The sequence below is a fragment of the Phyllostomus discolor genome, chromosome 5 (genome assembly GCF_004126475.2).
Source record: "Phyllostomus discolor isolate MPI-MPIP mPhyDis1 chromosome 5, mPhyDis1.pri.v3, whole genome shotgun sequence".
Classification (NCBI taxonomy): Eukaryota; Metazoa; Chordata; class Mammalia; order Chiroptera; family Phyllostomidae; genus Phyllostomus; species Phyllostomus discolor.
In genome coordinates this window covers 110855254-110880968 of record NC_040907.2, presented here as the reverse complement: position 1 = coordinate 110880968, position 25715 = coordinate 110855254, and the positions used below count along the sequence as shown (strand labels likewise).

At 40.1% G+C, this 25715-nt stretch overlaps 1 protein-coding gene across 1 annotated transcript in view; it reads left to right on the top strand.

The window, feature by feature from the left end:
* Positions 1-11047: 11047 nt before the first annotated feature.
* Positions 11048-25715, top strand: part of BMPR1A (bone morphogenetic protein receptor type 1A) — a 172824-nt gene continuing 158156 nt past the window's right edge. Inside the window, 1 exon segment of the mRNA XM_028511171.2 lies at positions 11048-11364. The gene's annotated coding sequence lies outside the window, so the exon portion shown is untranslated.

Here is a 25715-nt window from a genome sequence, read left to right as displayed (position 1 = left end):
CACATTTTATTTATTTTTTAGAGCAATACCTTATTTTATTTTTAAAGTGTATTTTATTGATTATGCTATTACAGTTCTCCATTTTTTTCTCCCCTTTACTCCTGTCCAACTTGCACCCCACCCTCCCACCAGCATTTCCTACCCTTAGTTCATGTCTGTGGGTTGTACATGTAAGTTCTTTGGCTTCTCCATTTCCTATACTAGTCTTAACCTTCCCGTGTCTCTTCTGTACACACTATTTATGCTTCTTACTCCCTGTACCTTTCCCCCATTCTCCTTCCTCTCCCTCTGCACTGATAACCCTCCATGTGATCTTTATTTTTGAGATTCTGTTCTTGTTCTAGTTGTTTGCTTTGTTTTTGTTTTTGTTTTTTTTTTTAGGTCAGTTGTTGGTAGTTGTGAGTTGTCATTTTATTGTTTATAGTTTTGATCTTAGATAAGTTCCTTTAACATTTCATATAGTAAGGGCTTGGTGATGATGAACTCCTTTAACTTGACCTTATCTGGGAAGCACTATATCTGCCCTTCCATTCTAAGTGATAGCTTTGCTGGATAGAGTAATCTTGGATGTAGGTCCTTGCCTTTCATGACTTTGAATATTTCTTCCCAGCCCTTTCTTGCATGCAAAGTTTCTCTTGAGAAATCAAATGATAGTCTTTTTTTTTAAAAAGATTTTATTTATTTATTTTTAGGCAGAGGGGAGGGGAGGGATAAAGGGAGAGAAATATCAATGTGTGGTTGCCTTTTGCATGCCCCCTACTGAGGACCTGGCCTGCAACCCAGGCACATGCCCCGACTGGGAATGAAACCACTGACCCTTTGGTTTGCAGGCCGGCACTCAATCCCCTGAGCCACATCAGCTAGGGTGTAAAATCAGCTGATAGTCTCATAGGAACTCCTTTGTAGGTAACTCTCCTTTTGTCTTGATGCTTTTAAGAATCTTTCCTTACCTTTATTCTTGGGTAATGTAATTATGATGTGCCTTGGTGTGTGTTTCTTTGGGTCCAACTTCTTTGGGACTCTCTGATCTTCCTGGACTTCCCGGAAGTCTACTTCCTTTGCCAGACTGGGGAAGGTTTCCTTCACTACTTTTTCAAATAGGTTTTCAATTTCTTGCTCTTCCTCTTCTCCTAGCACCCCTATGATTTGGATGTTGGAATGTTTAAAGTTGTCCCAGAGGTTCTAAGTCTCTCCTCATTTTTTCTGAATTCTTGTTTCTTCATTCTGTTCTGATTGGATGCTTATTTCTTCCTTCTGTTCCAAATCTTTCATTTGCATTCCAGTTTTCTTCCCTTCACTGTTGGTTCTCTGTATATTTTTCTTTATTTCACTTTGTATAGTCTTCACTTTTTCCTCTATTTTGTGACCCTACTCAACCAATTCTGTGAGCATCCTGATTACCAGTGTTTTGAACTCTGCATCTGATAGGTTGGTGCTCTCATTGTTGCTTAGCTCTGTTTTTGGAGTTTTGATCTGTTCTTTCATTTGGGCCATAAGCTGTCCTGGTGCACCTGTTAGGTTGTAACGGGCAGAGCCTCAGGTATTTGCCAGGTGGAGGTAACCTGCTTTGCTGTGTTTTGGCACGTATGTGAAGGAGGGGTCAGAAGGGAACCATGATGCTTGCTTGGCCCTTTCCCTACTTTCAGTCATTTTCCCTGCTACCCACAAGCAAATTGGGCCCTTCTGGTGCTGATTCCCAGGTGGGTGGGTTTGTGTACATTCTAGGACCCCATGGGCCCCTCCAACAGACTTTCCTGTGAAACTTGGAGTTTCTTTGACCATTGCAATCCCCATAGGTTTTTACAGCCAGAGGTATTGAAGGTTTAGTTTCCCATGCTGGAACCCTGGGTTGTGAGATCTGTCTCGCTCCCCAGTTGTTCCTCCTGGTTTATCTGCATGCAAATGTGGGACCACTAAGCCACTGCATCTCACCCTCCTGGTGCTCCAACCACCACCTTGCCATATGTCCTCTTTGTGCTGGCTGCCTGTCTCTGCCACTCCTACCAGTCTGAATGAATGTTTCTTCTTTAATTCCTTGGTTGTTGGACATCCATACAGTTTGATTTCTGGCAGTTCTAGTTATTTTTTGTTTTTAAATTTGTTGTTGTCCTTCTTTTGGTTGTGTGAGGAGGCAATGGATCTACCTATGCCTACCTCTTGGCCAGAAGTCCTTAACCATGTTTTAGAACCAAAAGATTCTCCTTTGCCAGAACTTGGGACTGCAGAAGATAGAGCAGCTAAACTAAGAAACAATGTCACAGTACTGAATGAAACATTAAAATCATCTTCTAGCAAAGGAAAAGGCAAGCCATTAAGCCAGTTTCCAGGTACATTCATTGCAGCAACAATCAAACGTTGTCACTAAGGAGAGATAAAAGTGCACTAAAGCTTTCTCTCTCTTGGGAACAAGAAAACCAGATTAGCAACTTGAAGTTGATACTAGTTGAATAGATGGAGAAGGCAGACAGTCTAGAAGGAAAACTGGTGGTGTTAAAGGGACATCTGCAGAAAGCAAATGCTGGCTTAGATCTTAAGGAAGAGCTGAAGAATTTAAAAAACAAAGCTATGTCCAACAGGAAGTGCTGGATGAGGTACAAAAGAAATTGATAAACTAAGTAGCACAGAAGGAAAAGTTGACAGAATCCAAATGAGAAACCTCTTTAAGGCATACTTTCAAACACCAAAACATGAATGTCGTGAAGCATTATAATAGAAAGCACTTTGGGTATCAAAAGTGAAGAAATGGAGTTGTTCAATGAAGATTAAGGTGGTGTTACTATGTGGATGACTGGGTGGCTTGTATCAAAAAGTGTTCCTAACACACATCTGGGACCAATGCAGCAGCCCATGCTTATGTGTTCTTTTTTTAATTTTTAAAAATATTTTTGTGATTTTAGAGAGAGAAGAAAGAAGAAAGAGAGAGAGAGAGAGAGAGAGAGAGAGAGAGAGACAGGAACATCAACTGGTTGCCTCCCATACACACCCCAACTGGGGATCAAACCCCACAACCTAGGTATGTGCCCTGACTGGGAATTGAATCCCTAACCTTTTGGTGCAGGAGACTACACTCCAACCAAATGAGCCACACCAGCCCTGGCAACAGTTCTATTTCAGAACTTTATGTTAAATATCTAGAAACAGAACATCATTTAGCTTTTCCATCAGCAAAACACTCTGCTTGTGATATGATGGCTCTAGATTCACCAGGAAAGAAAAAACAAGCTCAAAATGTGGTGCTACCCTAGGGTCCACATCCAGAAAAAATAGACGTGAATTCCTTTTACACAGCTGTGTCTCTTATTAACCCAGTCAGACCTAGAACTGGTAGGTCTGGGCAGCTTCTTTAAATGCTATTACTAATGTTTTGTCCACATATACACTTTTGCTACTGTCATCTCACAAGAGTGCTCAAGTTTCACTGAAAGACCTTCAAAAGCAAAACAGATTCTGAAGCCAAAGATAAGAGCACTTTAAAGCAGTGGCCTTTTGGAAAAAGTCACATATTTGTTTGCTGTTTTAACAAAAATGTTATTAATACTTCAAAATTTTGAGTTTTACAGTTTGTTTTCTTTCCTCTTCAACATAAACGCTAATTGACAATCACTTTCTAGAAGAAAAAAAATGAGGTAACTAAAATTGAGTGTTGATGCCATACCAACTGTTTTCCATATGTTCTCAGTTCATTTTCATATCTGTCACATTAGCTTGATATTATTTATCCCTATTTTCTATAGAAGAAACTGGGATTCAGAGATGTTGACAAACTCTGTCCAAGGTAAAAAATTAATCAGTTCAGACAGAATTCTGATTTCAAAGTCGGAGTTCCTCCCACCAAATTGTGTTGCTTAGTTTGTTTTTGAAGTGTCTCTCTATAGGGTGCGTGTAGTGCCAGTTGAGAAAAGAGTGGACTGGCTTCAGGTTTTAAGGATGAAATGAAAGAAAAATAAGAGGCTTTCCACGTACTCTTTGGTCATCTCTTTTGGTCATGGAAAGTTCTGGAAAGGGACTTCTGGGACACTCTTCTGGCTGGAATTGCAGCATTCTGCCTCACCAAGCCAGATCTGCTGAATCTCGACTTGGAGAAGTGAGGGTTCATGCGACATCCTTTGGGAGTGTCCACTATGGTCTGCTTTATACAGTTTATAATTTGCTGTAAACAGCTCATTGTTCCTAATTAAACCTGTACGATCATGCCTGAACTTTTAGGAAATAAGGACTTCTTTTTATGGTTCTCTTCTCAGAGGTAAAACTGAAACCCTCTTCTGCTCCATGAACCTCCTTAATCTATTGGGCCTTAATTTGCAGACTCTGGACTGTAGTCTAGAAATGTATGAATCCTGGCAAAATACCCAACAAATGCCTGGGTGAGAGGATTGCTGGAGCTTATGAGTTATCTCTTCCAGAGGGATGTTCTGTGATTCTATTTAACAGGGCTTCAGGGCACCCAAATGCAGATTCTTTTAATATTTTTCATGCTAGGATGGATAAAAGAGAACATAGATCTCTCATCGATCAATATGACTATTTTCTCCCTTAGAGACAGGGACCGGTAAAAACATCTTACTTTGAAATTGGTGATAAAATAAATGAATAGGTTTAAAGATCTTAAATGAAACTTTTATTAATTTAAAAAAGAACATGTGCTTATTAAATAAAATCTGAAAAACACATAAATAGAAGAAAAAAGTAATCACAGTTCTACTACATGGAGATAATCACCATTAGAATACTGACCAACTTTCTACCACTTAAAATTTTTATTTTGTGAGTTAAGAACACTTACAATACTGTCCTGGCTGGTGTAGCTCAGTGGATTGAGTGTGGGCCTGCAAACCAGTGGGTCACCAGTTTGATTCCCAGTCAGGGCACATGCCTGGGTTGTGGGCTGGGTCCCCAGCTGGGGTTGTGTGTGAGAGGCAACCACACATTAATGTTCCTCTCCCTCTTTCTAAAAAAAAAAAAAAAAAAAAGGAACACTTACAATACTACAACTTCATACGTGTTGAACAGCAACCCCCCATTTCTGATGCTCTACATGTTCAGAGAAACTCCTCTAGTAACAAACTATAGCAATGATCCCTGAAAGTACTAGTCTTTCCACCATTTGCTTTGGTGAGAACAGAAACATCAGTACAGGAGATGGGCTCAAATACTGTTTATGGGGTCTGAGTTGAGTAGGTCACAATCTATACCAATATTGTCTGACAAAAATTTCTGTGAAAATGGAAATGTTCTTTATCCTTACTTTTCCAATATAGTAGCCACTAACTTCATGTGGCTATCCAGCACTTAATAGACTTAGATTAAGAAACTGAATTTTAACTTTATTTACTTTTAACTAATTTAAATTTTATATAACCACACATAACAAGTGGCTAGTGTATTGGACAATAAAGGTCTATACAGACAATTTATAGAAGAGTCACTTGCTGGTCTCAAGGTGTACGATGGGCAGGCACTGAAAGCTGGCATTGAAAATGTCACATCTATTATTTCAATTTATGACAGAACTTAGAATACTTCTCAGCAATGAGGAAGGCCACTCCAAAAAAAAACCAAAACAAAAAGAAACAACTCTAGAGATGAGCTCACAATTAGTCTCTAAAAAGGCAGTCAGTCATTACTTACCTTCTGACACCCTAGCAATTAACCAGTCTTAGGAGAAGAGCAGGTATCTTCAGAGAGGTCCAACTAAATAGGAGATAAGAGACTATAAAAATGAAAAGCCTCTTGGTCTTTCATCACAGGGTAATCCAATGCATGTGAATTAATGGCAAAAGGCTCAATAATAGCCCTTCTGAGGAAGTAAGAGCAGTGTAGCAGGATATCCTTTTTCCGCACTAAAGCACCCAATTCTTTCAATTTTATATACAGCGGAAGCAATTAATTGTACCAGAAAGAAACCCACAGCTGGCTTTTCCTGATGGCCCCATAGGCAACAAGTACTATTGTTCAACTTCCGGAATAGATCTAAAATCATTCTACTGCACTGTTGAAATTTTTATGATTGTTTAGTTTCACTCTTCTAAAATAAAAACGTGTAGCACCTAAAATTCAATTCTTTTTGTCGTCACACATTTTCAGCATAAGCAGCTGTCAGAGTTAATTTTTATTTGTAACATAATCCAACATGTGACTTGATCCTAGTATTTCTCCTAAACTTAATATGACTGAATCATAAATTATTCACTTTTGTTTGTTTTATGTGTTTATACGCAGTTAAACTGCACTGTCTCTGCTTTTGTGGTTAACATTCATAACGTGGCTATTCAAGGATTATGAATTACTAAGATTATATGTCAAAAACCTAGAAGCTCAACATTTCAAACTACTTCTGGACTATTAGTCCCAAAGGAATTCATGAATTGGTGTGTTGAAGTAGAAAGTAGAATCACATTTGCATTGCTTACATATATACATATATGTATAAATATCATGTATATGAGTAAATAAAAACATACACATAAGCATACACTTATTACACTTTGATTTTTATTTTTATTTGGTTAAAATAAGTAATATGTAATAAGTCATAAATCTTCTGCTCTCAGGACAGAGGAAGGCAGGGTGGTGAGGCTGCTGAACTGCACAAGATGGAGATGATTTACCATGGACTGAGTGGCAGCTGGGGTGGGGAAGTCTCAGCTCCAGGTGTTTGTGGGAAGAACTCCAGCCTTCTAGGCCATGCCTGATAGCCAGACAGCAGTGAGCAAACAAACAGGTGGTAGTTCCCGGAAGCAGTAAGCATCAGGTAATGGGGGGAAGGAGGCCCTATAGTTGGATAGGAAATGGATGCAGAGAAATTAGGAACAAAGAGCTGAAGGCAAGTAAGGGTTGCCACCAGGAGAATGGGGTATTTATTAGTACACAGCAAAGTCTGTGTTGCAAGGCCAGGGCAGACTCAAGAGAGCAGAGTCAAGACAATAGGCAGAGAAAACCAAGTTCCATGCAGGTAAATAGGCTAAGGCTTCAAACACAAGTGAAGGGCTGTAAGTCACTTCTTTTTTTTTTTGCACAGTAATATGGTAACATAGATTTCATGTCAGTTACCACAGATCTTGCAAAGACTATACAAAATTCCAAAAAAATTGAAATACAGTTTTTAAGTATTAAGTAATAAATAAATGTGCGTCTTGCTTCTTCACTAATGCAGTAAATCAGTAATTAAGGGCCAAAAGTGATTCTAATATTTATCATAATTTCAAAAAGGTTATGAGCATCAGTGTTATTTCAGGGAGATTATACCCTTTGCAACAGTATGGATGGAACTGGAGAACATTATGCCAAGCAAAACAAGCCAGATGGTAAGTGACAAATAACATATGATCTCACCTTCAATGGGAACACAACCAACAAAAGAAAAAAGCAAACAAAATATAACCAGAGTCATTGAAATTAAGAACAATCTAACAATAACCATGGAGGAGCGGAGAGGGGATAGTGGGGAGAGGGGTTTTCAGGAACCACCATAAAGGACACATGGACAAACCAAGGGGAGGGTGGAGCAAGGGAGGGAGGTGGGTTTGGAGGGGGTGGGGAGGGAGGAGTGGGGAGAAAATATAGACAACTGCAATTGAATAACAATAAAATAATTTAAATTAAAAAAGAAAAAAGAAATCGTCAACAACTGAAAAGTGACATAAAACTTTATCTAAATTCTATCATTGGAGAAGTAACAGACACTCTTTACTGTTACTGTGTTGTTCTGCATATATTCATAGTGGATAAAGTGCTAAAATTCAGTTTCAGGTTATGGGAAATAAATACCTACTTTTTCCCCATCCAAATTTTCAGATACCCTGAATTCTACCCATGGAACTAGATCTCAGGTTAAAATCTCAAAAGCAAATGACTTAAGCTTTTGTACTTCAGTTTCCTTATCAATAAAATGAGATTAACAGTAGAACCTACCATACTATATTGTTGAAACAAAATAATACATATAAATCAATTAGAACAGATGTAAAAAATATTTGCTACTATTGTTGATGTGAATTTTTTATTCATTTAATGTTGTTCAAGTAGTTTTCTGCCTTGAACAACAAGTTTTACCCCATCCAAGCCCACCCCCTACCCTTGTTATTGTCCATGTGTCCCCCATACTAGTTTCTTCAAACCCTCCGCCTTCCCCTGAAATCCCTCCCCTTCCCCTCTGGTCATAGTCAGCTAGTCCACAATTTCAGTGTCTTTGGCCTTATCCTGCCCATTTGTTTGTTTTGATTAGATTCCCTTCAAAGGTGAGATCACATGGCACCTGCCCTTTATTGCCTGGCTTACCCCACTCAGAACAACGCCCTCCAGTTCCATCCATGCTGTCAAGAAGGGTAGGAGCTCCTTCTTTCTTTCTGCTGCATAGAATTCCATTGTGTAAATGGACCATAGATTTTTGATCCATTCATTTATCGATGAGCACCTAGGTTGCTTCCAGCACTTGGCTATTGTAAATTGTGCTGCTATGAACATCAGGGTGCATAGGTTCTTTTGGACTGGTGTTTCAGGGTTTTTAGGATATAGTCCTAGCAATGGAAATACTGGGTCAAAAGGCAGATTTGTACATAATCATCTTTTTCTTAAACATAATTTCTATTTTGGCTTGGTCCTTCTAAACCATGACTAGGTACTATTAACCAATAAAATGACCTAATACTGTCCATGCTAAAAAAATGTACCTGTTTCTCTACTCTTCACAATGCTTTTGTCCATTTAATACTAGGCATGAAACCAACATCAAGCATCACCCTGTCAGGGCATCCTTTCACTGGGCTCTAACTTATCTCCATACCCACCTTTGCCTCATACAGTTTTTATGAGAAAAATGACTTGGATGGATTAACTTGATTTAATCTATTGAATTACTGCTTCCTGAAAGCAGAAGTCCTCGTTTCACTGAAGAATGTGTAATCCATAGCTTCCTTGATCCACCCTTACCCTTTTAACATAGTTCATGCACCCTCTGAAACTGGGTCTTGATGACAAGTTTCAGAAATGCTTAGAGGAAATTTTTATCCTTATTGCTCTCATTAATTAACAAATATTGAGCACTTGTTATGTGCCAGGAACTAGGCTTTGGGGAAACAGTTGAGAACAAGATTGGAAGGTTTTGCTGTCATGGAATTTACATTCTAGAGGGGCAGAGAAACTCAAATGATTCTATAAACAAATAACCAAATGAACAAGGTAATTTCATAGAGTAAAACTTAAAGTTCCAACCTGAGATTCTAGCCTATTTTATAGGCTAATTAATGTGTCTGAAAATTGAATTAGGTTATAAAGAGTATATTAACACACCTGTCATAGTTTTAACCTGTCATGACACATTGCTCATCATAGATCAACGAGTTCTTTGGTCAATCCAGCTGAATTTCCTTGAGCAAAAGGTCCAGCCTTTTCCTAAAATTAAAGTGATGTGGTTATGTAGAAAATTCGAAGTGACAAATTTTAACTGAGGTAAAGAAACTTACTGTATCATACATTCTTCCCACATAGCAAGATACTGTAACCCACGACTATCAAACCTGAGATAGCTATGATTCCAAAAAAAAAAAAGAGTAAATAGAATTGAAAAATAATTTGTAATTACAGAGAGTATCTGAGTTATTAAAGGCAAAGGTGGGTACGAGGAGAAAAGAGAGGCAGAATAAAAGATGGTTTAAAAAAATCTTTCAACAAGAATGTCGGGGAATTCAGACATTTAAACAAGAATATGAGGGGCTATTCTGGGATCTAAACCTTTTTTTAGGAATAACGTGTATAAAAATAAATATTAGTGCCTGACACATTCTTTTCCTTCTCTTTTTCTTTTTACCCGTAATTTAAAAAGTGATTTTACGAGCCTTGGCTGGCGTAGCTCAGTGGATTGAACGCGGGCTGGGAACCAAAGTGTCTCAGGTTCGATTCCCAGTCAGGGTACATGCCTGGGTTGTAGGCCATGACCCCCAGCAACCGCACACTGGTGTTTCTCTCTCTTTCTCCCTCCCTTCCCTCTCTAAAAATAAGTAAATAAAGTCTTAAAAAAAAGTGATTTTACAATACAAAAGGTACTTTAAGAAAAAGTATCTTTTCTAAAGAAGCTTAACGTGACACATTCGTTAAAATATTTACCATAGTTTAAGTCCACATCTGGCGTTAAAAAGGGGTCTATACTCTTTCTTCACTTACACAGCATTTTATAACTTTAACAGCATTTTCCACAAAGAATGATGGGAAATGGAAGAAAAGAAATAGGGACAACTATTTACATTTTCCAAACGGGGGGAATGAAACTCCGGAGGGTACACGAGGTCACTAAAGTGAGCCAAAGCTGGAGAAGAGCTATATTTATAGTGCACTGACTTCAGTTATGTTGGGTTAACGCCACTCGTCTTACGCCTTTGGAATTCACGGCTCACAGATCATAGGGCCACGGCAGCCCGGGCCTCGGAACTCCCGGCCCCAAGCGTAAATGCTTCTGTGCCCTGCAGCTCAGATAAAGTGGGTCTTACCTGCACCTTGGTAAAGAGACCAGAAAGAAAAGCCGGGGAGCGGTGAGAATAATGAATAGTGTGCCTACATTTCTCTTTTCTTGGCCTCCACGCTGCGGTGTGTGGATTCTGAGCAATCAGACTTATTGCACCAGCGGACCTACTGGTGCTCCCGAGGAGTATTAGTTTGTTGGAGGTGACCCCGCGAAGGACCCACAAGAAAATAAGGTTCGAAAGGGTCCGGCCAGGGCGCAGCCCCAGGCGTCTACTCGACGCGGCCACCGGACACCAGCCGTTCCGCTACTACTACAGAGATGTTGCTTGGTGAAGTCAGGCCCGCGGGGCCGCATGAAGGGGAAGCCCCTCCTTCTCCCAACAGCAGCCCGGCGCCCCCTTGCCGGCGGCTGGGCCTCCTCCCCGGCAAAGAGGCGCCAAGGACTGGAGGACCCTTCGGACGCTTCCGCCGCACGCTCGGCTCCTTTCGCATCCGGGGCGGGGCGGGGCGGGGCGGGGCGGGTCCCGAGTTCTCCCAGTGCGCGCGCGCAGCGCCAGTCTAGTGGAGGCCCGCCCCTCCCCCAAGCCCTGAGCCCGGCAGCCCCCGCTACCACCCCACCCCCACCCCACGGTGCAAGTGTTGGCTGCCGCGGCTTCTGCTGAGATTGGAATCCGCCTGCTGGAGCTCGGTGAAGGACCAGGGAGGAGGGAAAAGGGAGGAGGACGGCTTGGGCTCCGGCGCGTCTGTCCGGCCGAGACGAGGATCTGTCGGCCGCTCCGAGGACAACCGGGCCAGACCTGCGGTACGCAAAGGGCAGAGGCCGAGACAGGCCCTGGTCGCGTCCCTGCGGCTTGCCGCGCCCACCCCGCTTCACGCCGAGGGCTGGTGGATGAGTTCCCTGGAGTCTGGGTAAGTTGACTCGTCTGGAGAATGCGTGTGCACACCGGGAGAGGCAAGCCGCGACTGGGAGGCGGGTGCGGACTCCCTGCGAAGTTTCAGAGGGAGCTGGGCGCGTGTGGGAGGCCCGAGAAGGGGGCGCCCCGGCCTGGTAGTCCCACGGTGTTCCGTCGTACCGGCTGTACCAAGCCGTGGGTTACTGGGCCCCGCCGTCCCTTAACCCTTACCCCGGGCCCGAGCCTGAGGTCGTTGCCTACCCTGGGCCCTTGGACGCTCAGCGTTGGGCCTTGGCGGCCGCCCGGCCCCTCTTTTGTTTCCCGGGTTTCAAGGCGGAGTTTGGGGAGGCGGTGTGGGGCAAAAGCCGCTTCAAAGGACGCTTCTTGAATCCTCAAATGCGAAAGCACTCACCTTTGTCCAGGAGCTGCGAGGTAGATATTCGCGACTTGTTTCTGTAGGCTTCTGCCAAAAAAAAAAAAGGGGGGGGGGAATGTCTGTTTCATGGGGTGGTAGCGCCAGAAGGAGTTGCAAGCCCTCTCTCAAAGCTACTTGTCCGCGGGAAGGTGCCAGGGTTCTCGGAGGTTCACCTGTTGTCCCGCGCTGCCTCCGCTGCCATGTCTGTTGTGATTCTGCACTTCGGTTTCAGAAAACTTTCTGCTGGATCGAATGTAACGCTTTTTTTTTTTGTTTTTCCAGACTCGTAGTGGGAAGGTTTGACAAGGAAAAAAAGATAGCTTGTGTCAGGCAAGAAAAAGAATGTGTTAGGGTCTTGCGTTTTGTGACTTGGTTCTTGGATGTTTTAATTTGATCAGAGTGTTGCAGGTTTTCTCTTTTAAATGGTTAGCAAACTGTTCTGAGTGTATAGTACGAACTCGGCACATTCACCTTTGTTCTGTCATTCAGTCCTTAAGGCAACTTTGGTTATTGTATCCCTCATTTTTCCCTCAAGAAAACCGAGACGCAAAGAAGTTAAAGAACTTGTCTAAGTGAGCTGCGATTTGAATCCAGGGTTTTCTTTACTACTATTCACGAACTGTTAAAGTGAGGCATAAGGATGAGTTAAAAACAACAAAAATCCTCTTTCTGCAAACACTAAATTTAGGAGCACTTTCAGTTACAGTTGAAATGATCGCTATTTTGTTCTTTGAGTTGAAAACTTTTTTTATTTACTTGTAAGAGGAGTTAAATTCTGAATTAAAGTAACAATAGAAGGTAACTTAATGCCTATCATTGTTTTCAGTTTTTGAAATAAAAACTTTGCAGACAGATTTATATATTTAAACTTAAAGCTAAAATACAGGCAGTTCTGAGCTAGAAATAGGTTGAGTTTCCAAAAGGCTGATTGAAATTTAGAATGACCTTTTAATAGAACCAGTATTCTATTCCTGTTTTTTTTCCCCCTTGCACATTCTCTGTGGAGCTCATTTCAAACCTTTTCTACTTTCTTCACTTCTCCAAACCCTTTACTGAAAAGTTTGAGGCATCCAATGGGAACTCCTTTCAGAACTGATTGGATTCCTTTTTTCATCTCCTTTCCTTCCATCTCAGTAGAAGAATATTTTTAAAAAGTTCTATTAGTTAACACCTTGTCTCATTTTTCTTTCCTACTTCATGGAGTATGAGTTGTCCTCTCTTTTATCTTAGGACTCTTAAAAGGACAAGTGTGCTTAAGATTCTCATAATTTACAATTAAGTACAAATTGGCAGTTACAAACTAGTAATGGAGATGTAGAATACAGCCTAGGAAATATAGTCAATAACATATGTAATAACAGTAGTGTCATGTGGATAGTAGAATTACCCGGGGATCGCTTCTTAAGTTATTTAAATGTCTGACCACTGTGCTGTACATCTGAAACTGTAATGTAATATCAAATGTCAGTTATTGAAAAATTTAAAAAGGTTAAAAAAATTACCTCAATTTTCAAAAACCTTCCCTTGAGTCAATCACTCCCTCAAAGCTGTCTTGTTATTGCTTTTTCTTTTCAAATATATGAACATTAGAAAATTTTGCCCTTATAAAAAGTAATACATGTTCATTAAAGAATAATTATAAAATAGAAAAAAATTGACGTAAAACTAAATTCATTCCCTCATAGTCTTATTTATAGAGATTGCCAAGTGTAGTCTACTTTTCCCACCTTTACCTCCTGGCCATCTCTTCACTTCTTAACTCATTGTTATCTGAATTTCACCTTCACAAAGGTCAACTCTAACCTAATCAACACATTTAAGGCCATTTTCTGAGTCAGATCTTCCAGCTTTCTGTAGCATTTTGAAATTCCTTTTCTTGGTTTTTGTTTATCTGTCCATTTCATTCAACAAATACTATATTCTGACACACCATGCAAAATAATAGGCTGCAATAACAGGTATGGCCCTTACTCTTATGGAGCTTAGTCTAGTGGGGGAAACATATATTGGAGAATGAATTCTAAACCTGGGCCCATAGCTCAGTTGACTAGAGCATTGTCCCCCTACGCCAATATTGCAGGTTTGAGCCCTGTTAGGGCGTACAAGAATCAACCAATGAATGCATAAATAAGTGGAACAAGCAATCAATGTTTCTGTCTTCTCTCTTCCTATCTCCAATCAATAAGTAAAAATTAAAAAAGAATGACTTCTACAATTAAATATGATATGATTGTAATTTAAAGTGCAGAATATCGTAAGAGTTTAAAATTTTAGAGAACCTGACCTGGTGCTGGCTGTACTGGGAGAATCTGAAAAGGCCTCCTTAAGAAACGTTACTTTGAAGCCCAGGCAGCTCTGAAGGATGAGTAAGAATTAACTAGATGATAGGAGGGCTTTTTTTGACATAGTACTTTGTTTCTTATTGCCTCTTTCCTGCTTTCTGTTTTTCCTTCTTCCTGATTAATATGTATTATTCAAGTTTCACCTTTCAGATCACTTGTGTATTTCTCTAACCCTTTGACATTACTGTGTAGACCCTTCTGTCTGAATAATTCTCAAATCTCTGTCCTTTATTTCTCTTCTACACTTGAATCCCTGTATATCCAACTGTTTTATGCATATCTTTATCTGGTTGTTCTGGTTCAAACTGAGCTCCTCTTCCTTACCAAACTTGTTTCCCTGGTGTTTCTTATTTCTCTTGATGTCATTTCATACCCAGCCCTTTCTTACTCCATCATGTCTTGTCTGTAGCCAACATCTGTGGGTTCTCCTTTGATGGTATTGCCACTTTTCTCTTTTTTTGCTAACTATGGTACAGTTTTTTTTTTAAGTCCTCACTCTAGAATGTTTTTTGATTGGAGAGAGGGAGGGAGAGAGAGAAACATTGATGTGAGAGAAATAGCAATTGGTTGCCTCCAATATGTGCCCAGTTGTATGAATTGGATCCACAACCTTTTGGTGCGTGGACGATGCTTCAACCAGTGGAGCCACCAAGCCAGGATTGGTACAGTTCTTAATACATGTTGGTTTCAAAGTTCTAATAGACTTATGAAACAAGTTGGACAGTTTTTCCTTTTCTCTTTTCAGGAGTAATTTAGACTGGGGTCGTCTTTTTTTACTGGAGAGTTTGGCAGACCTCACTTATCAGACCATTCAGGCTTCAATTTCTTTTTCTCTGAAGACAACTTTGGGTTCCATTTTGATTTGCTTAGTAGCTGTTCTGTGTAGGTTTTTTATTTCTTTTGTGAATATTAGTGTTTAATCTACAAGTTTATTTACTGAGTTTTTAAATTTAGTATTATTTGGTTTTCACAGGTCTTTTTAAAATTTTTTGATTTGACATTTGTATACAGTATTATATATTGTGTATACATTCATATATTTGATAGTTTCCCTTTTCTATCTGTCAGTATCTGTTTATTTCTAGCTGAATGAGGTTCTCATCTCACCTTTATCTGGGTTATCTTATGCTTTTCTGTATAAATTAATCTTGAAGCCCAGTTCTTGTTTGTTCTTTACTCAAGAGGTTTTCAGGGTCTTCTATCAAACAAGGTCCTTTCCATGGGATTTGCTTCAGATTTACCTTATTCTTAACCCACAGTCCTTGCTTTCTGCACATGTTCTTCCCCCTCCAGCTCCTGCAGTGGCTGTTCTGTTCATTCTTCTTAGACTGCATATGGGGCCAATTGTCATATGTGTAAGTCCTACCCATTTTTCAAGTTCCATTTCAAATTCCATCTCTGTATGTGATAAAAGTATATAAGTCAAAACAAGAAGTCAGTAGTTGATATCTAAATTATGTGATTCTTGAAATAGAAGTTTAGTCATCTTATTTATAGAGGTATTAAAACAAAATTGATGAAAGTGGCTATCACTAGTTAGTGTCACTTCAATGGAGATAGACAAGTCATAAGTTGGTTAATATGGTCCTTCAGAATGCTGATATTTAACTGTGTGCATCTCTTACTTTGAAAAAAAATCTGCAATTCATAATGTAATAACTTTGCATGCAGACAGATGGTAATTAGACCTATTGTGAGGATCATTTTGTAATGTATATAAATATGGCACCACTATGATGTACACCTGAAACTAACAGGATATTATATATCATCTGTACTTAATGTAATAAGGTAAAAAAATCTGCAATTCAAAGGCTACATGAAATAAAACAATGAGAAAACTAAAATAAATATGTGTAAATAAACAAATAAATACATTTCATCTCTCCCTGAAGTTGTCCTCATTTTTCTTCTGAATGGAATCCCTTCTGAAGGAAGAAGGGATGAAGTTCTTATCCAATATTTTCTTTTTTTATTAAAATTTTAAAAAGTATATTTTATTGATTATGCTATTACAGTTTTCACAATTTTTCCTGCTTTATCCCCCCTCCGCCCTGCACCCCCCAGTTCTCTAATATTTTCTTACTGCACTTACTCATTTGTCTTTTTTAAAGATCAACTATATTGAAGTATAATTTATATACAATGATAGGCACACAAAATTAAGCGTACATTTCTGTGAGTCATTTAGTCTTTAATATTTTTTTAAAGATTTTATTATTTTTTTTTTAGAGAGGGAAGGAGGGGGAGAGAGAGAGAGAGAGAGAGAGAGAGAAACATCAGTGTGCAGTTGCTGGGGGTTATGGCCTGCAACCCAGGAATGTACCCTGGCTGGGAATCGAACCTGGGACACTTTGGTTCCCAGCCTGCGCTCAATACACTGAGCTACGCCAGCCAGGGCTTCATTTAGTCTTTTATAACACTTTTCATACGAATACTAGTTCTGCATTTAGACTACAGACTGGGTCTGTAACTGACTTTGTTGCATATTGAAATGAATAAATGAATGGAGAAAGTCCCCTGTCTAGCCTAGCAGTGGATATTAGTTACAGTAGTACTGATCTGACTTTTGGATCTTGGGAGCAGGGAATTATGGAGAGAGGAAACTGGGTTTCCTGGGAGCAGGAAGTCTTTCCTTTTTCTCTCTTCCACCGTTTATTAGTGTTTATGCTTTTATTTTTTTAATTTTTTTTTTATTTTAGAGAGGAAAAGGGAGGGAGAAGAGAGGGAGACAAAGAAACATTGATGTGAGAGACAAACATTGACTGGCTGCCTTCCATTTGTGCCCCAACTTGGACCAAACTTGCAACCCAGGCATGTGCCCTTACCAGGGATTGAACCAGTGACCTTGTGGTTTGCAGGACGATGTCCAATAGGAGGAGCCATACTGGCCCAGGCATGTTTATACTTTTAGAATGCCTTCTTGATACCTGTGGGTTCATATTGACCAAGTAAGTTCAACTCTTTAATACTTAAAACATTAAATGTTGAGTTGCACTGAATTACATCAATTTAAGATACACCATAGTTTTATAGACCACTTATAAAGAAAATATGCTTCTGGTTAACTTTAAGAAACCATTGATTGAAGAAACCCTTATTTCAGAGATGCTAAGATATGAAAAAATTTATGCACCTCAGAATTAATGAAAAGGGGTTCTCACTCATCAGAACTATCATTCCTGTGCCCTGGCTGGCGTAGCTCAGTGGATTGAGCGCAGGCTGCGAACCAAAGCATTGCAGGTTCGATTCCCAGTCAGGGCACATGCCTGGGTTGCAGGCCACGGCCCCCAGCAGCTGCACATTGATGTTTCTCTCTTTCCCCCTCCCTTCCCTCTCTAAAAATAAATAAATAAAATCTTTAAAAACAAAACAAAACAAAATAAACCTATTCCTTTAGTGTTGATACTGGGAAGAATTTAAACCACATGTTGGTAGGAGTGGCTTACAGCTTTACTATTATAATGAAAAGTTATTTTTTAAAAAGAGAATGCTTATTAAACCTCTTTAACATGTAAAATGTTTCAGGCAGTACAAAGAAATATTTATTTTTGAATGGGGTCTCCCACAAGTCTGGTTGCAAGGTGTTTTGACCCCCAGCTTTCAGTATGTTTCTGCTTAATTTTTTAAAATCCAATTTATCGGGGTGACATTGATTAATAGGATCATATAGGGTTCAAGTGTACATTTCTATGATGTGTGATCTGTATATTACATTGTGTTTCCACCACCCAAAGGCATATCTTCTCTCACCGTATAGTAGCCCCCTTTGCACTTCACTTCCTTTTGGTAACTGCCATGCTGTTGTCTGTGTCTGAGTTTCAGTTTTATATCCCACATACGATTGAAATCATATGGTTCTTGGCTTTTTCTGACTTATTTCACTTAGCAAAATATCCTCAATGTCCATCCATGTTGTCACAAGTGGCAGCATTCCATCTTTCCTTATGGTTGAGTAGTACTACATAGTATGTATGTACCACATCTTCTTTATCCAGTCCTCTGCTGAAGGACACTTTGGTTGTCTCCATGTCTTGGCCACTGTGAATAATGCTGCAGTGAACATAGGTAGAGTGCATATATCTTTGCAAATATATGTTTTGGTGTTTTTCGGGTAGATACCCAGGGGAGGGATTGCCGGGTCATAGGGTAACTCTATTTTTAATTTTTGATGAACCTCTATACTGTTTGCCATAATGGCTATACTATTTTACATTCCCACCAGCAATGAATGAGGGTTCCTTTTTCTCTACAACCTCTGCAACACTTGTTATTACCTGTCTTGTTGATAATAGCCATTCTAATAGGTGTCAAATTGCATCTTATTGTACAATAAGTTTTGATTTGCATTTCCCTAATGGCCTAAGAAGTTGAACATTTTTTCATATGTTTTGGCCATTTGTATGTCTTCTTGGGAGAGGTGTCTGTTCAGGTTTTGTTCAGGTTCTGTCCCCATTTTTTAATTAGATTATTTGTTTGGTGTTGAGTTGTGTGAGTTCTTTATCTATTTTGGATATTAATTTGTTTTCAGAGCTCTTTGCAAATATTTCCCATTTGGTTTGTTGCCTTTTGGTTTTGTTGTTGGTTTCTTTTGCTCTGCAGAAGCTTTATAGTTTGATACAGTCCCATGTATTTTTTGCCTTTACTTCCCTTGTCTTTGGGGTCAAGTTCATAAAATGTTATCTATGATAAAGGTCCATAAGTTTAGTATTTACATTTTCTTCTATATAATCTATTCTTTCAGATCTTATATTTAGGTCTTTGATCCATTTCGAATTAATTTTTGTACATGAGGACAAACTGTAATCTAGTTTCATTCTTTCGCATGTGGTTTTCCAGTTGTCCTAGTATCATTTATTGTAGAGGCTTTTTTTGCATGGTGTGTTCTTGACTTTCTTTGTCAAAAATTATTTGTTCAATTTCCAGTCAAGATGGAGGCGTAGGTAGACACACTGTGCCTCATACAACCAAAATAAGGACAACAAAAACTTAGAAACAAAATAACAAGGAGTACTGACAGAAAATTGAACTGTATGGAAGTCTGACAACCAAGGAGTTAAAGTAGAGACATTAATCCAGACTGGTAGGAGGGGTGGAGTCAGGCAGCCCTGCAGAGGGGTCCCGGCAAAAAAAGGTGGTGTCTAGCGGACCAGGCACACAAAGAAGCAGTGGGCAGATCCAGCAAGGTGGCAGATTGTGGAGGGATGTGGGGTGCAAGGTGCCTTGTGGAACTGGGTTGTCCCACATTCTCGCTCAGATAAACCAGGCAAAACTGGGGAGTGAGACAGACCTCGCAACCCAGGGTTCCAGCATGGGGAAATAAAGCCTTAAAACACCAATTTAAAACACTTGTGGGGGTTGAGGTACGGGGAGAGACTCCCAGCCTCACGGGAGAGCTCCTTGGAGAGAGCCACAGGGTCCTAGAACGTACACAAACCCACCCACATGGGAATCAGCACCAGAAGGGCCCAATTTGCTTGGGGGAAGCAGCGGAAGTGACTGAAATCCGGCAGAGAGCAGAACAAGTGCCATTGTTCCCTCTGGGACCCCTGCCCCACATACAGCATCACAACGCAGCAACATGGGTTGACCCGCCCCTGGGGACACCTAAGGCTCCACCCCTCACTACGTAACAGGCATATCAAGACCAAAAAATGGCCCAAATGAAAGAACAGAACAAAACTCCAGAAAAAATACAACTAAGCATTGAAGAGATAGCCAAACTACCAGATGCACAGTTCAAAGCACTGGTAATCAGGTTGCTCTCAGGACTGGTTGAATTTAGCCACAACTTAGATGAAAAAAATAAAGGATATACTAAATGAAATAAAGGAAAATGTACAGGGAACCAACAGTGATGGGAAGGAAACTGGCACTCTAATCAATCAATGGTGTGGACCAGAAGGAAGAAACATTCAACCAGAACAGAATGAAGACACAAGAATTCAGAAAAATGAGGAGAGGCTTAGGAACCTCCAGGACATCTTTAAACGTTCCAACATCCAAATCATAGGGGTGCCAGAAGGAGAAGACAAAGACCAAGAAATTGAAAACTTATTTGAACAAATAATGAAGATCCTTTCAGATCCCCAATCTGGCAAAGGAAATAGACTTCCAGGAAGTCCAGGAAGCTCAGAGAGTCCCAAAGAAGTTGGACCCAAGGAGGAATCACCAGGGCATATCGTAATTACATTACCCAAGATTAAAAGTAAGGAGAAAATCCTAGAAGCAGCAAGAGATAAGGAGAAAGTTACCGACAAAGGAGTTCCCATCAGTCTGTCAGCTGATTTCTCAAAAGAGACCTTTACAGGCAAGAAGGGGCTGGAAAGACGTATTCCAAGTCATGAAAGGCAAGGACCTACATCCAAGGTGACTCTATCCAGCAAAGCTATCATTTAGAATGGAAGGGCAGATAAAGTGCTTCTCAGATAATGTCAACTTAAAGGAGTTCATCATCACTGAGCCCTTATTATATGAAATATTAAAGGAACTTATCTAAGAAAAGAAGATAACATGTTCAGTAAAATGACAGCAAACTCACAAGTATTAACAACCACACCTAAAACAAAAACAAAAGCAAACTAAGCAAACAACTAGAATAGGAACAGAACCACAGAAATGGAGATCACATGGAGGGTTAGCAACAGGGGAGTGGGGGGGAGGGAGGGAAAAGTACAGAGAATAAGTAGCCTAAATGGTAGGTAGACAATAGACAGGGGGAGGTTAAGAATAGTATGGGAAATGTAGAAGTCTAAATATGTATGACCCATGGACATGAACTAAATGGGGGGGTGATGTGGGTGGGAGAGGGTGTGCAGGGTTGAGGGAAGTAAAGGGGGGAAATGGGGCAACTGTAATAGCATAATCAATAAAATATATTTTAAAAAATTATTTGTCCATATACATGTGGTTTTATTTCTGGGTTCTCAATTCTGTTCCATTGATCTGTGTGTTTTTCTGCCATACCATGCTGTTTTGATTATTGTAGTGCTGTAGTATAATTAGAAGTCTGGCAGTGAAGTCTACCTCTGATTTCGGTCTTTTTTCCCATTATTGGTTTGGCTATTTGGGGTCTTTTGTTGTTCCATACAAATCTGATTTTTTTTTTTTGGTTCTGTTTCTTTAAAAAAATTACATTGGGATTTTGATGAGGATTGTTTTAAATGTGTCTGTTGCTTTGGGTAATATGGCCATTTTAACTGTTGATTCTTCCAGTCCATGAACACAGAATATCTTTCCATTTCATTGTGTCTTTTTCAATCTCTTTTAAAAATGCTTTGTAGTTTTTTGCTTTTGTTGAGTTTACTGTCCATATTTTTGATCTTCTCTTTCTTAGATAAACCCCTTTAACATTTCATATAATAAGGGCTCAGTGATGATGAACTCTTTTAACTTGACCTTATTTGAGAAGCGCTTTATCTGCCCTTCCATTCTAAATGATAGCTTTGCTGGATAGAGTCACCTTGGATATAAGTCCTTGCCTTTCATGACTTGGAATACGTCTTTCCAGCTCCTTCTTGCCTGTAAGGTCTCCTTTGAGAAATCGGCTGATAGTCTTATGGTAACTCCTTTGTAGGTAACTGTCTTGTTTTCTCTTCCTGCTTCTAAGATTCTCTTCTTACTTTTAATCTTGGGTAATGTAATTATGATGTGCCTTGGTGATTCCTCCTTGGGTCCAACTTCTTTGGGACTCTCTGAGCTTCCTGGACTTCCTGGAAGTCTATTTCCTTTGCCAGATTGGGGATCTGAAAGGATCTTCATTATTTGTTCAAATAAGTTTTCAATTTCTTGGTCTTTGTCTTCTCCTTCTGGCACCCCTATGATTCGGATGTTGGAACGTTTAAAGATGTCCTGGAGGTTCCTAAGCCTCTCCTCATTTTTCTGAATTCTTGTTTCTTCATTCTGTTCTGGTTGAATGTTTCTTCCTTCTGGTCTACACCATTGATTGATTAGAGTGCCAGTTTCCTTCCCATCACTGTTGGTTCCCTGTACATTTTCCTTTATTTCATTTAGTATATCCTTTATTTTTTTCATCTAAGTTGTGGCCAAATTCAACCAGTCCTGAGAGCAACCTGATTACCAGTGCTTTGAACTGTGCATCTGGTAGTTTGGCTATCTCTTCAATGCTTAGTTGTATTTTTTCTGGAGTTTTGTTCTGTTCTTTCATTTGGGCCATTTTTTGGTCTTGATATGCCTGTTACGTAGCGAGGGGTGGAGCCTTAGGTGTCCCCAGGGGCGGGTCAACCCATGTTGCTGCGTTGTGATGCTGTATGTGGGGGCAGGGGTCCCAGAGGGAACAGTGGCACTTGTTCTGCTCTCTGCCGGATTTCAGTCACTTCCCCACTACCCACAAGTAAAGTGGGCCCTTTTGGTGCTGATTCCTGGGTAGGTTGGCTTGCGTAAATTCTGGGACCCTGTGGGTTTCCTGTGAGGCTGGGAGTTTCTCCCACTGTTGTCGCCACCCACCACAGGTGTTTCATTCGGTGGTTTGAGGCTTTATTTCCCCGTTTTGGGACCCCGGGTTTGGAGGTCTGTCTTGCTCCCAGGTGTTCTTCCTGGTTTATTCAAACATGAATGTGGACCGCCCACTTCTCCAGCCACTGCCCGCCTTGCTGATCTGCCAGCTGATGCCTTGCCTGTCCGGGTCGGTCCTCTACCACTGCTGTGCCGGGAGTCCTTGCCACCCAGCTGCCCATCTCTTCCCCTCCTACCAGTTTGGATGGATGTTTCCCCTTAACTCCTTGGTTGTGGACTTCCATACAGTTCGATTTTCTGTCAGTTCTGGTTGTTCTTTGTTTTTAAATTGTTGTTATCCTCCTCTTAGTTTTGCAAGGAGGCACAGTGTGTCTACCTATGCCTCCATCTTGGTCAGAAGTTTCTGGGCCAAAAAATTGCTTGTAGTTTTCAGCATATAGGTCCTTTACCATCCTTTAAGTTTATTCCTAGGTATTTCATTCTTTTGGTTGCAATTGCAAAAGGATTTTTTTTTTCATTTCTATTTCTGAAGTTGCATTGTTAGTATATAGGAAAGCAGTGGATTTTGTACATTGGCTGTGTATCTTGTTTTTTGTTGTATTTATTTACTGTTTCTAATAGTTTTTTAATGGAGTCTTTAGGTTTTTCTCTAAACAGATTCATGTCATCTGAAAAAAGTGACACTTTTATTCCTTCCCAATTTGGATGCCTTTTTATTTCTTTTTTTTCCCTGATTGCTCTGGCTAGGACTTTGAGATCTATTTTGAATAAGTGGTGAGAGTGGGTGTCCTTTTGGTAACTTCTTTTGTTAATTTTTAGAACTCACAGATTCTGTAAGAGCTAATAATTTTCCCAAAATGGTACAGATTATGGAGAGTTGTGATAGTTAATTTATGACTTATTTTAAAGACAATATGCACTATTTACATATTGTCATTAACAGTCATCAAAAATAATTGTAAATGTTTGTTTTTTTTTTAAATTCTTACATGAGGACATGCTTTTTGATTTTAGAGAGAAAGGAAGGAAGGGAAAAAGAGAGGGAGAGAAACATTGATTTTTCTTCTTTGTTGGGGGACTCCCACCAGACTAGAGACCAAGCCTGCAACCCAGGCATGTGCTGAGACCAGGAATTGAACCGGCTACCTTTTGGTTTGCGGGAGGACATCCAACCAACTAAGCTATACTTGCCAGAGTTTGTTTGGAAATTTTACTAAATTAATGTTACAATGTGTATCAATTTTGTAGCCAGTATTTTAAAGGCAATGAATTCTTTAAAAGTAGAACAAAATGATATGCTTGGAGATCTTCAGTAGTATTTTTTTTAAAGATTGTATCTATTTATTTTTAGATAGGGAAGGGAGGGAGAAAGAGAGAGAGAAACACCAATGTGGGGTTGCTGGGGGTCATGGCCTGCAACCCAGGCATGTACCCTGACTGGGAATCGAACCTGCGACACTTTGGTTCGCAGCCTGCGCTCAATCCACTGAGCTACGCCAGCCAGGGTTTCCAGTAGTATTTTTGGAAGAGAAAGCCAATTAGATTAGGGGCTTAGAGAGATCAGATGATTAATGAGTAGAATTCAACTCAGGATGGGCCTAGTGGGTCCCTAAACCAAGTTCATGTGGAGAACTAATGAAGACATTGGATAAAAAAGATTATTCTTTAGTATCTTTTATTAAGAACCAGTGAATCTGAGCTACTCTGATATGGTGGACATTGTTATTCTTATATAATTTTTTTGTAACACCGATAACATCAGAAACATTGGAACTTGGCTATTGCTCTAGCTGTATATAGTTGCTATTGACTTAAGAAGTAGGATAGGCCCTGGCTGGTGTAGCTCATTGATTGAGCATGGGATGCGAACCAAAGGGTCCCCAGTTCAATTCCCAGTCAGGGCACATGCCAGGGTTGCTGGCCAAGTCCCCATTGGGGGCCACATGAGAGGCAACCACACATTGATGTTTCCCTTTCACCTTCTCCCTTCCTTCCCCTCTCTCTAAAAATAAATAAGATCTTAAAAAAAAAAAGAAGTAGGATAGAACTGGATGGGTGGCTCAGTTGGCTGTAGTGTTGTCAAGTATACTAGAGGGTTGTGGGTTGGATTCCCCATCAGGACATGTTCCCAGGTTGTGGGGCTGTACAGGAGGCAGCCTATTGATTTCTCTCTCCCTTTGATGTCTGTATGCCTGTCTCTCTCTTTCTCAAAATCAGTGAATATATTCTTGGGTGAGGATTAATTAAAAAACAAAAGTAGCAGGATAGAGGTATGTCAAATGAAGGGATAAACTCAGATCTACAGTTTACAGAGGTCAGTCATACAGTGGAGAATCAGTTTGAAGAAAGGAAGACCGAAGACACTGAAACTTTGTAGGAAGGCTGTTCCATCCTGGACGAGACTAGGATGGTGGCAGATAATTAGAGCCTAGAATGGACAGGATTTGGCAGATAGTTATGGGTGAAAGAAGGAATGGTATTGGCAAGAATGACTCCCAGGTTTCTGATTCAGAAACCTGGTAGGATAGATGTGTGTTGAATGAGATGAAAAATGTGGAGGGAAAACTGGTTAGTGGAGTAAAATACTTTAGGTTTTATCACCTGTAGTTTGAGGTACATCTGCAGCAACAACATAGAGATTTCTACTTGGTAACTGCATATGAGAGGGACCCCCAAACCCGCAAGTTTATTTCTAAAAATTGTGTATTCTTACATGTTTAAACTTCAATCACCTTCAAAGTACTCTACATTTGATGCAGTACACCTATCATCAAGATATTTTCTCCGTTGCTCAGAAACAGTTTTGGAACTTGTTGATTTTGATGCCTTTTAGTGTTTCTGCTGTTTTTTTGTTTCACCTCTTCTACATTGGCAAAAACATTTCCTTTTGAGGACTTTTTTCTTGGAGGGGGAACAAAAAATGTTGCTTGGGATGAGATCAGATGAATAGGAAGGAGTGGTATGGGGGTCTGCTGTTTTTTGGTCAAAACTGCTGAATACTCAGCGTGGTGTGGGCAGGTGCATTTGTGAGTCACCCATCATGAAGTGGGCAAGCTGTTGAAATAGCTTTCAAATAAACTTCACTGAAGCAGATAGCAGCATCTCACAACAATGCCAGCTGGTGCACTGATACAG